This window comes from Somniosus microcephalus, chromosome 10 (assembly GCF_052327205.1).
Source record: "Somniosus microcephalus isolate GS21.2 chromosome 10, FLI_Smic_1.0, whole genome shotgun sequence".
Taxonomy (NCBI): Eukaryota; Metazoa; Chordata; class Chondrichthyes; order Squaliformes; family Somniosidae; genus Somniosus; species Somniosus microcephalus.
Genome location: NC_140996.1, coordinates 52,223,081 through 52,236,354, shown reverse-complemented (window position 1 = coordinate 52,236,354; position 13,274 = coordinate 52,223,081).

Here is a 13,274-nt window from a genome sequence, read left to right as displayed (position 1 = left end):
CAGTGGAATTAATGCCCCCCAGCCTGATGGCAGTGGCAATGGCGCAGCAGGGGTGGCACGTGTTGCCCTCTCTCATGGTGTCAGCATGTCTTCTCCCTCCCCACTCGCTCAAGCAATACCAACAGAAAGTCAGCAGGCCCAGACTGCCCCGGCAGCAGTCGAAGTGCTGCAGTCTGAAGCTTGCGCTCCCAGAATTTTCCAGCCATGAGCATCTCAAGGGTTTGCATATGAGCAACGGCAGCCTTCCACTAGCATTGCTGAAGTCACTGGGGGGAGCACCTCGGAAAAGTAGATTAGTTAGTAAGCCTTCTTTTAGGGAAAAGCACTATGGGTTGATCACTTAGGTGACAAAATAATTCACTACAATACTGTTTTCGGAATTCAAATCAACACCGTTATCACATTTGGCACTTTGGTGTATAGTTTATTTTCATTACAGCTTCTTAGTCTGCATTGTCAGAATGCCATTGATATAAAGGTTGGATGAATGGTTTCAATGTCCGTTAATGTAGAATCAAGGGAATGGCGAAGGGGCAACAATATTGCTCACTTGTAGGAAAATAAAATGGTTGCGCTTTATTTCAGCTATGTCCAGAGAATTCATTTTCTATGTAACAGATAAAGATGTAGCAAATGGAAATATAGGAATGCATGGTGGTAGATGTAGGGTAGATGATAATAGTTGCCACGTGTTTATTGGGCACTGCATTGTGGACAAGTCGACGGGACTAGTTATGTATTGGCTAGCTTATGTACTATGGTAAATATGCTATTAATGAGAAAATGGCACACTACTCTTCCTTGCTGCAACTCGGCTTCATTTCTTCAGCTACATCTTCATCTTCATCACCCTTCTTTGTTAATGGTAGCGACTGAGCTTCCTCATCCTTCTGCTGCATGATAATTCCTCTTTGTAAGGTGAAGTTATGCAAGGTGCAATATACTGGCATGATCTTAGACACCTTGGCCAGGCTGTAGTGTAGAACATCCCCTGGTATATCTAACCATCTGAATCTCTATTTTAACATGCTGATTGTAGGTTCCACAAAAATTCTGGTGGGGGCATGTGCCTCATTATACTATTGTTCTTCTGCTGTTCATGTGTATCTCAAGGCAGCCATTGTCTAAGGCTGTAGAGTATATTCTTTGGGGGAAAAATTTGGTTGCTTTGCACCTCCCATTAGCGCCCTCTTAGGGGTGCAAAGAAACTAGTGCCCGGGCACGGTGCCACAAGTGCCTCCCACAAAATTCAGTGGGTGGTTAGCGGTGGCGGTAACCGTTAGCGCCCCGCAGTGCCGCACCGCCGGTGATGACATCATCGCCATGCGCAGCGCCCCACTCGATGCCCCGGCCGCGATCTTCGGTAGCGCCCCCTGATTTACCGCCAGACGCTATGTCTGACGGGGTCAGGGGGGCCTACCTGCGGCCGGGGCAGCGCTAATTAAGGTGAGGTGCCGGGCGGCCATTGTTGTTGCTGTCCGCCTGCCAGCACATGCTCCATTGCTGTCCCCAGCCTTCTGAGAAGCCCCTCCGTGGAGTGCCGGCTGTTCTCCATGAGCCTGGCACTTCTCTTGAGTGCTGCGTTCTTTTGCTGGCACTCTGATCCCTGGTAGCCCAGCTGGGCCCCGGGTCATGCTGTGCAAGGCCCCTCCCCTTTAAGAAGGGGAGGAAGGCCTGCAGTACCGCGGTGCGATGTTCCCTCACAGCGCCCCAAAAGGGAGGCGGGGCGCTTCCAGTAGAGCCCTGCTTCCCTCTTGGGGCACTACCAATGAATTTCAGCCACGGGGGGTGCTAATTTTTTCAGGGCGCAGGCAAAGTTAGTGCCCCAAAGGGGGCGCGACTCAATTTTTCCCCCTTTGTCACTGAGAAGCTATACATAAAATCTCCCTCATCCTGTAAATAATAATGGCTTGGTGGATGACACGAAATGAAAGCATCATGACTGCTATCAAGGTACGGTTCACTGATCTGCATTACTTGGTGCCTATGGTCACAGGGTGGCCATGCATTAATTGAATTAAACCCCTTTCTGATCATGAATGGCATGGTGTTGGCAGTAATGGTGTGGATGACTGCGCATTTGCCACTCATGATGCCTGATGCTTTAGGAAAGCCTGCCGTCTGGTAAAAGCGCCTGCGACCGTTTGCTGCTTCCTGCTTTCCATGAGGAACGTAATGAAAGTGTTCCTCCTGGCAAATGATGCTTCTGTCACATGGTTGATGGATTGGAATACCCTGGACTAATTTATTTGGCAGCTATCACTGATGGTGGCTTGAAATGATCCAGTGGCATAGAAATTCAAAGCTGTCATCACCTTCACATCCACCGGCAGAGATGTCCCTGTGGTTAATTTTGTCTCAAGGTCTGGTCAAGTAGATGCCATAAATCAGTCACTGCCTTTGTCATGAAGCTTAGACAGCAAAGGTAAGTTTTCTCTGACACATCCTAGTAGCTCTGCCTAGGTCTATAGACCTGGGTCCTGATATAAGAGCAGGTGAGAGTTGAATGCCTCAGGTATAATTGCACTTTTTTCTGCTATCAGTTAAGAAATTCATCTTCCTCTTTCAAATCTCTGAGCGCAAAAGCAATATTTGAATATTGCAATCACATTTTTATTAATAATACGGTGGGAAAAACAGGTGGGGAAAAAGCAGAAAAATGTAACAAAAAGGGTAAAAATAAAGCTACAAATAATGCAACAGCAAAAATGCAACAAAAAGAAACCAAAACAAAAAGAAACAAGAAAGAGTGGAGCATATTTAAGAATCCCTCTCACAAAAAAAACAACCACTCTTTCCTCTAGTATCCATTTCATATCGACATGGAAAGCTATCAGCACATTCCCAGTGAAAAGCCAGGATGTCATAGCTGACAGCTATTTACATAACATGGCATTTACTTTGGGCTTTAATGAGTCTCTTCTGTGGTTATTTTTTATGCCACCAGGAAATCACACACAGTACAAATTGAGTGAAAAACAAGCCTACAGCCTAAGAAAGAACTTTATTTTACATTGTGCCTTATACAACCTCAGGGCATTCCAAAGTACTTCACAGCCAATGAAGTATTTTCAATGTGTTGTAATGTGAAGAAACACAGCAGCCAATTTCCGCAAAAGCAAAGTCCCACATACAGCAATGAGATTAATGATACAGCACCAAGGAAAATACTGTGGATGCTGGAAATCTGAAATAACAACAGCAATTGCTGGAAATAGTCAGCAGGTCAGGCAGCATCTGTGGAGTGAGAAACAGAGTTAATGTTTCACCCCACCAGCCTCCACATTCAACGGATCATCCTCCGCCATTTCTGCCACCTCCAACGTGATCCCACCACCAAACACATCTTCCCCTCACCTCCCCTTTCAGCATTCCGAAGGGACCGCTCCCTCCGCGACACCCTGGTCCACTCCTCAATCACCCCCAACAGCCCTGCTCCTTCACCTGGCACCTTCCCGTGCAAGCGCAGGAGATGCAACATATGCCCTTTTACCTCCTCCCTTCCCACTGTCCAGGGCCCCAAACACCCCTTCCAGGTGAAACAGCGATTTACTTGTACTTCTTGCAATTTAATATACTGTATTCGCTGCTCACGATGTGGTCTCCTCTACATTGGGGAGACCAAACGCAGATTGGGCGACCGCTTTGCGGAACACCTCCGTTCAGTCCGTATGGGTGACCCTGAGCTTCCGGTCGCCTGTCACTTTAATTCACCGCTTCACTCCCAATCTGATCCCTCTGTCCTCGGGCTATTGCATTGCTCCAATGAAGCGCAACGTAAGCTCGAGGAACAGCACCTCATCTTTCAATTGGGCACTTTGCAGCCTGCCGGACTCAACATTGAGTTCAACAATTTCAGATAATTATCCCTGCCCCCATTTTTCAAGCAGTATGATTTTTGCAATTCCCATTTGCAACATTTTATCTTTCCTGCCTCTTACAAAAGTACAGGATGTTCTTTCTACTCCTTCCTCCCCTCCTAACCCCCACCACCCCCCCCTGTCTCTGCACCTGCTTAATATCTGTTACATCTCCAGCTTTTTCCAGTTCTGATGAAGGGTCCCAGACCTGAAACGTTAACTCTGTTTCTCTCTCCACGGATGCTGCCTGGCCTGCTGAGTATTTCCAGCATTTTCTGTTATTTCAGATTTCCAGCATCCGCAGTATTTTGCAATTATATTAATGTTTCAGGTCGATGACCTTTCATCAGAACTGGAAAAAGTTAGAGATGTAACAGATTTTTAAGCAAGTGCAGCGGTAGGGAAAGGTGGGAGGGGAGGGTAGAACAAAAGGGAAGCTCTGTGCTAGGATGGAAGACAGGAGAGATAAAAATAAACAAAAGGGATGATGGTGCAAGGCAAAAGGAGATGGTAATGGGACAAGTTAAGAAACAGAAGATGAGTCTAGATGAGGTGGAAATGGGAATGGCAGAATCATCAACAGCTGCCATGTGAAAACAAAATAGGGGCAGAGGTTATGGTCTGAAATAGTTGAAAGATGAGGTTCTGTTCCTCAAGCTTACGTTGAGCTTCATTGGAACAGTGCAAGAGGCTGAGGACGGAGAGGTCAGAGTGGGAGTGGAGCGGAAAATTAAAGTGCCAAGCTCATTTATGGACTGAACGGAGGTGTTCTGCAAAGTGGTCACCCAATCTGCGTTTGGTCTCCCCAATGTAGAGGAGACCGCATTGTGAGCAACGAATACAGTATACTAATGACACAATAATCTTTTTAAAGTGATGTTGGGTGAGGAATAAATATAGGCTAGTACACTGGACAAATTCCCCATCCCTTCTGCAAATAGTGTCGTAGGATCTTTTACATCCACCTCAGAGTCCAGCTGGAGCCTTGGTTTAACATTTCATCCCATCCAAAAGATGGCATTTCTGGCAATGCAGCACTCCCTCAGTACTGCCAGCCTAGATTATGTACTTCAAGTCTCTGGAGAGGGTCTTGAACCCACAACTTTCTGCTCAGAGGCAAGAGAGCTACCACAGAACCAACAATGACACCAAATCCTCCACTTCTTCAACTCCCACTTGATCAACCAATGCCTACAATACTGGAGATCAAAGCTCATGTCTTGAAGTCTATCATTTTTTATTGTGCAGAAAAGGAAGTGTATGTTGTCAAATGATAACGCAAACCAAACATATTCAGTTCTGAGCAAAAGCTAAGCAGGTAATGTAGGATTCGCAAAATTGTACTTTATATTATAAAGGGTCGAATGGCAGAAGAGGCCATGATTTTAAAGACTATTTTAAAAAGAAGCCCAGAAAAAGGGGCATTCAAAATGGCCGCCAGACCCCGTGATCAACTTATTGGGGCACTTTAAAATGGTTCCTGCAAATCCTCAGACAGCTTTGTGGATTCAGCCCAAAGTAAGTTCTGGAAGCCGTTTCTGAGAGAACAAAACTAGACACCCACATATACATATAGATTGGGTACCGATCCAGTCGAGATCGGCCTGTAGATAAAGGCCATCTAAATGTTGACCCAGACAAAAGGGAACAGTTTCATATTCATGAGAAGAGCATCAAGGGCCCGTTAAGGACATCACCAGGACATTAAAAACAATGAAGGTCATTCCAGACCAGAGGTGGGCCGTTACCAGCCATCCAAGAACAGTTTAAAATATAATAACTACCCCGTTGTGCAACAAGCCCGCCAAAAGTTAAACAAAGACTAACGTGATCTGGCGCGAGATAAGAGCGTCTGGAAAAGAAGTATAATTGTGAGAACACACGGGTATGGGTTAGATCTCGCTCTCTCTCGTCAGCTTGCCAGCTTGCAGGCCTGCCCAGCTTTTGAGCTGGGTGAAGAGGAGTCGCTTCGGGAGAAGATCAGCGAGACTCCTCTCCATCGACGGAGAGGAAGGAGAAGAAGACCAAACCGCCATCAAGAAGACCATTCAAGCCGGCGTCCCGCCCCGGGGTCAAACATCGGGAGATCATCGACCAACCCCGGGCCGTTGATGAAATGAATGGCCATCGACCCGCTCCGGCTTGGGAGAAGAGATAAAATAAAACTGAAGAAACGATGGGGGCCAGCCCAAGGCTCCTCTGACCGGGGTCGAGCCGACGATCCCCGACCCCGCCGACATCCAGGCCAGCCGGTGTCCAGCCGCCCCCGACCCCCACCTCAGGAGAGAGGTGAGGCGCAGCTCGCTGGGGCTCCACGATCCACGTGGAGACGGGACGCCTGAAAGGACCAAACGCAGACTGGTTCAAAACCTTGCACTTCCTAGTTGGATTGGTGAGCATGTTTCTGGCCCTCCATAATCAGATCTAGATAGGTTTAAGCGGGTGGATATTTAAGGGTATAATTAACTTGAGTTGTTATCCCTCGATGTTCCGTGTGTTTCCCTATTTCATGATGATTTTTGTAGAGTATAATATGCCTGTATTTACCTTAGTTAGTATTGTGTCGTTATGATTTGTTTGTGTTTTTCCCTCCCATGTACTCTCTTATTTGCTTGCATTTGATTTGTGTTTCCATTTGCAATAAAATTTCATTTTGTTTCATCAAACTTGGTCTATAAGAGTTTTCTCTACACTGTAGTTCCTGCCCCAAAGTCCAGAGTACAGAATCTAAGGGGCGAGTGGGTCGAACCACTCAAGGTTTTACTGTGCAAGAGAGAGAGGCCTCTAGAGAGAGAAACCTCTGCGATCTAAAACCCCTTACAGTAAAGCAATGGTAGTTCTGTCATTATAAATAGGATTAATTACAGATTTTATTAAAACAACCTCATGCACTGCAGTGGCTGCTCTGCTACTTGTGCCTGCTGTGCACCATGGTTTTCTTAGCCTTCCATTGGCCTGCTGCTGCTCTTCACTCAGGATCATGGTGAGGCCTCTGTCGATGGCTATTTTGTGCAGCGTTCAGCAATTTAGCTCATCTTCATTATGATTCCCTGTACCACCCAGCCCCACCTCTGTCCAGTATAAATATCTGAGGCATTGCATTACAATGACAAATGTTCACTCAATGAGGAGTCAAGTTTTCCCATGTGAAATGCTGCACCTGTACTTTGATGGGTTACAGGGATTATGGAGAAGGGTGATCAGCAATGGCTACTGTTATCTGAGGAGTCAGCGAAAAATCCTTCCTTCTCATTCAAAGAGTTGTGTGATATAGCCTGAAAGTGATCTCTTCAGGAACGGTACATTGAGATACATTATTCTCTGGTGCAGGTTACGAAACATTGACACATTAATAAAACAATAGGTAGATTTTCTGCAATTCAAAATAAAATGGCCCTAATTAGTTATTCAGGTGAACCCCAGGCCCAGCCACTTATTGGCCCGGGATTTGTGGTCAGCGGCAGAGCAAAGGCGTTCGCTGCTGGCCCCAAAGAAAGCTGCCCACACAGGTCTCGCGATCACTGTGACAAGAAGTAATTTCTTTAAATTTCTTAAAAATTGTAATTTTCATTATTATGGATAAATTTGACAATCCACAAAATTAAAATGAGTCTTTCAGGGCCATAACATTTGATTATCAGTCAGTACACTGTTAAAACCCCAGTTACTCCTAATCCAACAAGGCCTAACTTTTAATGGGGTATTCAAAAGCAATATTACTGCAGACAAGCCAAATTTTTCATCAGATTCACAGATTTCCCTGATCACACTGATTACTGGCTATGGGGGGGGGCAGGGTGGTGCAGGAGACGGGTGGCGCCGGGGTGGGAGGAGGGGGGCCTCAGCGCAGCCAATGTCAGAATAGTGACACTTAGGGCTGGATTTTGTCAGTGTGGGTGGGCTGGGGCTTGTCAGGTGGAAATCGTGTCAGGACCCCGAATCCTAAGTGATGTGTTGAAAAAGTGTGATTTTCCCCTAATTGGGCAATTGATTTCCTGCGTGTGGGAACCCCTGGCCCAATTAGTCTTTTCATACAGAAAGTCGCCTCCGATGACATCATCAATGCTGTTGGATTTAAGGTCTGCAAGCAGCCTTGATTCTTCTGGAGACTGCAAAGGCTCTGCAATTTATATGAAGGAGTTGAATTGTGGAAATGTCAACAATCAAGCAAAAGTGTGCTCCTCGATTTGATGAGCCCTCCCTCCAAGCTCTGGTGCACAGAGCCAGCTGTAATAAGGAGGTGCTGTTCCCCCCCTCGGGGAGAAATAAAGCACCCCAGTAGACAAAAGCGGTGTGGCTACAAGAGGCCCAGGAGGTCAACTCCATTTCGCTGAGCCGCAGAACCTGGCTGCAATGCAGGAAGATGTTTCATAAACTTCTCCGCACCGGAAAAGTGAGTATGACTTTCCCATCACCCTCAATCTGATCCCCATCACCTCTTCTCACCAGCACTCTGCTTTGCCAACCTCCTCCTCCACATTCCACTTGACACTTACATCACTGCACCCTTACCCATTCCCTCTCTCTCTATGGTCACATTCACTTAACTATTGGAACATGCAGTCCTCACACACCCATCACTGTGATGCAATGACAACAACAACTTTCAACACACAGGGAGGGCCCTTTGTATCCTTCTAAGCATCTATGCTATGGATTCTCTACACTCACTTCTTCATTCTCACTCAAACTCCACTTGTGACCCTAATTGCAGGAAAAGAGAGCCCATAATAAGAGGGAAAGAGCCATGACAGGAGGAGGGCCACCCTCAGTAGCCCAGCGCACCCACTGGGAGGCGGTGACCCTGGAAAATGCCAGGATCGAGGAGGATATCCAAGTGGGGGATGGACAGACAGGTGGATCACAACAAGCTGGTGACAGAATAGTTTGGAATCTCTCTCATTGAAATAGCAAGAGTCACTGATAATGATTCTGATGCTCTAAAAGATTGACTCATGATCATCTGCAATATTCAATGTGCATGTAACCTTGGCCTCACATCTCTAACTCTTTTCTTTACTCCCCCACAGGATCATCGAAAGCCCCCTTCCCCATGATCCAGGAGGAAAAGCCTGAGCCTCCAGGCTCCTCAGAGGAAGCTGCCACCTCTGAGGGCGCAGCGTCAGCAGAATTCAGCGCAACCAGCACCAGCGCAGACACTCACACCTCGGTGAGGCCTTCGCGAAATAGAGTAGTGTTGTCACCTGGTGTATCACAGTTCACAAGTGAGCATCAGCAGATGGTGGAGACAGGGACAGCAGTGGAGAGTCCTCATTGGAGGGCGCTGCATGTCGACCCTCTGCCTCCGGGTCCATCCAGAAGGAGAGCAGTGCTGGAACTCCAGGAACAGGTGCAGGAGTCTCTGGCAGGTTTTGTCTCCAGGGTCGCTGCAAGTGTGGATCAAAATGGAGGAGTCCATCGCGAATATGATCAGAGCCTTTGTGGAGGCATTGGCGCATGAACGCATCACCATGGAAAGTATGGCAACCTACGTGAAAAGGATGGCTTCCTCCATGGTAAGGCTGGCTACCATAGAGGAGAGGATGGCTACGGTAGAGGAGTGGATGGCTACGTCCATGGAGGAGCTTAGTCGCCAGGGTATTGAAAACATGGACATTGTTCAGAATAGAATGACATCTCTTGAGGAGCGATGGTCAGCTATTGAGTAAACAAACCAGACCTTCATGTAAGTCTTCTGGAGTAAGACTTCCAGTGCAGAAACAGGTCCTCATGTCCTCCCTGCAGTGCAGCAAGGTGCTGTCAAGCCACTTGCTAGCTCTGAAGTGGGGCTGCCCCATGAGAGGGATGTTGGTGGCAGACAACAAGGAAGTGGGGGCTCCTCTCCAAGCGCTCACATGACCATGCCACAGCAAAGCCCTCGTTCAGAGCTCCACCAGAGTCCTCATCCAAATGAAATAGGCGTCTCAGCCCCTGCACTGCTGCAGCAGCAGCAGACTGTTGGCGAGCCCGCACAGGTTCACCACCCCAGAGGATGCCGGCCAAAGGCGTTGAGACAGGAGCAACAAGAGAGTGAGCAAGGGGCCTCCACATCTGCTGAAGCCACAGGGGAAGCACCACGTAGGAGCACGCGTAAGAGGAAGATAAAGCACAAGTAGTCACAAGGTTAGTCACTTGGGTGCTGTGTTGTTTTGTTTTTGGACCAGCCATCATTGTGATTGTATTATAAAGTGTTTTGATAACAAACTGTTGAAGTTGTGCCTGTGTCATTTCACAAATGGGACTTTCACATTGAGGGCTTAGGGTGCCTTGCGATTGTCAGAATGGTGGTCAGAGCGATAGGATTCCGCAGGTTCTTCTCCAGTGTCGATGCTCTGGTAAGAAGGAGCGAGACTACAGTGTTTGATTGTGCAGGCTCACCAAAACTGGCCAAGATGAGTGCGTCCCTTGCATCCTGGGCAGCAATGTTGTCGCGCACTGGCACCTTCTGGCCTGTGCACCTACAGGCTGGTGACTAGCAGCTCGACGCTCCTGTTGATGCTGCTGCTGTTGGTGCTGCTGTTGTTCATGGTTCTGCTGCTGCTGCAGCTGGTCTTCGTCCGAATCTGATGTCCAGGAGGAAAGGAATTAAATGTTCACCATGCTTCTGGTATATGTCTCAGTTGAGGAAGCGATCAGTCAAGGTGGGGAGAGGGTTTTCGCAAGAGGTCACACTGGAGATGGGTGTCAGGCTCCAAACTTCCACAACAGAGTATGCCTGCTAAAAGTTCCCCCAGACCTGAAACAACAAAGTTCTGCCACCTGCAAATGATCATTGGTCTAAACTCCTTTGTAATGGTGGAGCTGTAGCTGTTCGTAAGCAATCCACTTGTGAGGCCACCAATATTCCCTGGCGTGTTCCAGAGGAGTCATGAAGGATGGGGCGAATGACTAAAAATCGGAAAGACCTCTCAAAATGGGATTATAGGGGCTATTAAATGGTTGTTAAGGGCCTTAAGGGCCTATCCCGCCTCTTGGAGGCGGGATGGAAAGCGGGTCAGAAAACACGCATTTGGGAAAATTGCTCGGAGGCGGGATGGAGGCGGGATCGGGCCCGCCCGCCATTTTTGGCGATTTTAACAGCTCACACGCCTCCAATCCCGCCTCCTCAGGCCTGGCAAAATCGAACCCTTAAAGGCATGTGACCATTTAAAAGCTACATGGTCTCATATTAGAACAGTATTTTTTGTCTTTAAAAAAGCTATAAATATTTCAATGTATATTTCTGCCATTCAAAAGGGGCAAAAAAATCCTGGCAATATAAATGTAGAGGCAGGAAATGGAGTCTACATTTAAATGATGGAGCAGTGCTCCACCCAAACCCCAAATTTGAAGGCTGACAAAGAGAAGATGCTGCTACATGACATGGGTAAGAGGCGGGTTGTCTTCTTTAGAACTTCAAGGGACCTGCCCTAGAGGACAACAGTGCAACTTGCGTGGTAGGGAATTGTGGCAAATAAACTGAGGGACAAAGTGATTTTGACTCTTACTGGCAATGGCATAGCTACGGCACAAGTTGGTTGCAGGTGTCCTTGCAACAAACACCAAAGATCTACAATGGAACATGTACTGCCACAGAACTTGCGGAGCCAGTTCCTTGAAGTCATGGCCAGGTACATTGCCAGGGCCTGCAGATACAGTTGGTGGTATATGGTAGGTGCGGACAATCTAGCTCTGGTGCCTGCTGACTTCCCTGTGGGCCTTCTTTCACCTTATACCAGTGCAACCATGAAACACTGTAATTGGGGAACTTCAAAACTAACCCTAATCACTAATTTTAACTTGTCTTGCCAACTGCCATGGAAGTATTCACTTAGATGTCTTGTCATTCATTTAGTTCTTGTGAAATTTGTATTGAATGAGCTCCTTTTTCTGACCACCTCTTCTTTCTGATGAATTAGCAGATGATATTTAGATATGTTAGGTTGCACATAAAAAAATGGAGGTGAAATTCCACAGGGGCTTTTCTGATCGTCTGCTGTACCTTTGTAAGGCATTTTAGATCGCAGAGGTTTCTCTCTCTAGAGGCCTCTCTCTCTTGCACAGTAAAACCTTGAGTGGTTCGACCCACTCGCCCCTTAGATTCTATACTCTGGAGTTTGGGGCAGGAACTACAATGTAGAGAAAACTCTTATAGACCAAGTTTGATGAAACAAAATGAAATTTTATTGCATATGGTAACACAAATCAAATGCAAGCAAATAAGAGAGTACATGGGAGTGAAAAACACAAACAAATCATAATGACACAATACTAACTAAGGCAAATACAGGCATATTATACTCTACAAAAAATCATCATGAAACAGGGAAACACACGGAACATCGAGGGATAACAACTCATGTTAATTATACCCTTAAATGTCCACCCCCTTAAACCTATCTAGATCTGATTATGAAGGGCCAGAAACATGCTCACCAATCCAACTAGGATGTGCAAGGTTTTGAAACAGGTCTGCGTTTTGATCCTTTCAGGCGTCCCGTCTCCATGTGGATCGTGGAGCCCCAGTGAGCTGCGCCACACCTCTCTCCTGAGGTGGGAGTCGGGGGCGGCTGGACACCGGCTTCTTCTGTCATTTTTTCTTGTCTCTTCTCCTGGGCCTGGAGTGGGTCGTTGGCCTCTCGTTTTGTCAACAGCCCGGGGTTGGTCGATGATCTCCCGATGTTTTACCCCGGGGCGGGATGCCGGCTCGAACAACCTTCTTGATGGCGGCTTAGTCTTCTTCTTCTTCCTCTCCGACGGTGGAGAGGAGTCACGCTGATCTTCTCCCAAAGCAGCTCCTCTTTACCCAGCTCAAAAGCTGGACAGGCCTGCAAGCTGGAAAGCTGAATGAAAACCCAATTCCTACCCGTGTGTCTCCCAATTATACTTCTTTCCAGAAGCTCTTATCTCGTGCCAAATCAGGTTAGTCTTTGTTTAACTTTTGGCGGGCTTGTTGCACAACGGGGTAGTTATTATATTTTAAACTGTTCGTGGATGGCCGGTAACGGCCCATCTCTGGTCTGGAATGACCTTCATTGTTTTTAATGTCCTGGTGATGTCCTTAACGGGCCCTTGATGCTCTTCTCATGAATATGAAACTGTTCCCTTTTGTCTGGGTCAACATTTAGATGGCCTTTATCTACAGGCCGATCTTGACTGGATCTGCATCCAATCTATATGTATATGTGGGTGTCTGGTTTCGTTCTCTCAGAAACGGCTTCCAGAACTTACTTTGGGCTGAATCCACAAAGCTGTCTGAGGATTTGCAGGAACCATTTTAAAGTGTCCCAATAAGTTGATCACGGGGTCTGGCGGCCTTTTTGCATGCCCCTTTTTCTGGGCTTCTTTTATAAAATAGTCTTTAAAATCATGGCCTCTTCTGCCATTCGACCCTTTATAATATAAAGTTCAATTTTGCGAATCCTACACCTTCAG